Below are 2,008 nucleotides of genomic sequence, written 5' to 3'. Positions count from 1 at the left end.
AAGCAGAGAAGCGAGAAGGTGGGCAAAGACTTAGGTACAAAGATGTCCACCATAGGGTTATTTAGAAAAGTGAACAGTGTAGAAGAATCCCGATGCCCGTCCTCGGATTGGATGGTGTATGAGCTTTCATCTCCTCCCTGGACCTCTCTCTCCCTCTGCCCCACTCCCACCTCTCTCTCACAGGATGGCAGTAGCAGCCCTTTGGGAAGCCTTGGTCCAGCTCTGTGGTCAGCAATCAGGAAAAGCAGCCAGGTAGCTAGCACAGCAGTGCCCCTACCCAACCCTTCTGGGCTTGCTCAAGGAAACAAGAAACCCACCATCCCTATCTTTCCATTACTGAAGTGTAAATTGTCTTCTGGGGACTTTCAACCATGAATGGTGACGGCAGACTGGTTATTTCTTGGCCTCCTGAGGAGCATCTGGGTCCCCACCCTGCTCCATCTGCCAAGGTTGCTCATGGGTTCCTAGAGCTGGGCAGGCTGTTAGAAAGCACACAGGCTAGCCCCTTTGAGGGGATGGGGATTGTCAACATCGCTTGTTAGTACAGAGGCATGTTGAATATCCAGGCCGCCTGACTACTAGCCCAGTGCTGAGTGCTCAGGTGAGGCGAATATTATTCAAAAAAATAAGCCAGTTGTCCTCAGAATTATCCAAAGTACAAGAAATGATCCAGTTCCTGGCTCTTTATGGGATAGCCATTCCCTTCTCTGAGCTGGGACAACTTTTTTCTTTCTTTCTTTTGGTTTGCACTGGTCTTCGTAGCTGTGCACAGGCTCTGTCTAGCTGCTGTGAGCAGGGACTCCTCTTCATTGCGGTGGCTTCTCTTGTCACAGAGCATAGGCTCAAGGAGCTTGGGCTTCAGTAGCTTCAGGCTTAGTTGCTCCGAGGCATGTAGGATTTTCTTGGACCAGGGGTCGAACCCGTGTCCCCTGCATTGGCAGGCAGATTCTTATCCACTGTGTGTGTTGCTCAGTCGTGTCCGACCCTTTGCAATCCCATGGATTGTAGCCCACCAGGCTCCTCTGTCCATGGAATTCTCCAGGCAAGAATACTGGAGTGGGTAGCCATTCCCTTCTCCAAGGGATCTTCCTGACCCAGAAATCAAAACCAGGTCTTCCTTATTGCAGGCAGATTCTTTACCATCTGAGCAACCAAGGAAGTCCTTATCCACTGAACCATCAGGGAAGTCCTGGGACAACTTCCTCATGGCGTATTGGGTTCCCTTTGGAGCAGGCATTGGGCTACCCCCAGCATCCCTGGCCTTCATGCCATCCTAATGTCTTATTGGTTTCTGAGTGCAGCTTCATTTCTGCTCTGGTCCCAGTCTCATCTTATCCCTGCCGCTAGATTCCGGTCCTCTCCTGGGTGACTGGTGAAGGGGATAATCTAGTCTGATGCCCTTGACCCTTGGAGGGGAATTCAGAGAGGAGAATCTAAGCTAAACGTCCTTCCACTCCTAACTCCTCCTCTTAGAATTCCCACCTATGGAATGCAAAATCAAAGGTAAACAAGGAAGAAAACCTCCCTGCTGATTCCCCCCATTCATTCCTTCCCCCACCTCTTCCCTTGGGGAGTCCTCCTATTTCTGCCCCCACTTCTTCTACTCAACCTCTCCTTCCTCCTTGCTTTCATCATTTATCTTCCCTTCCCTGATGGCCTAGAGGTAAAGAATCGGCCTGCAAAGCGGGAGACCTGGGTTGATTCCTGAGTTGGGAAGACCCTCTGGAGGAGAGCATAGCAACCCATTCCAGTAATTCTTGCCTGGAGAATCCCCATGGACAGAGGACCCTGGCAGGCCACAGTCCATGGGGTCGCAGAGTCAGACACTTAGCAACTAAGCATAGCACACATCTCTTCCCACCCCGTTTCTACCTCTCTTTTCTTGCCCACTCTGATGTACCTTGAGTTTCATCCTGACCATGCCCTTTCCCCCTTAGGTTTTCTAGAATTCCCCCAAGGAAGTGCCTGTCTTCCAGGGTCCGCAGAACTATGATCTGGCAGTTTCCCT

The sequence above is a fragment of the Bos taurus genome, chromosome 23 (assembly GCF_002263795.3).
Source record: "Bos taurus isolate L1 Dominette 01449 registration number 42190680 breed Hereford chromosome 23, ARS-UCD2.0, whole genome shotgun sequence".
Lineage (NCBI taxonomy): Eukaryota > Metazoa > Chordata > Mammalia > Artiodactyla > Bovidae > Bos > Bos taurus.
This window is presented reverse-complemented; position numbering follows the sequence as displayed.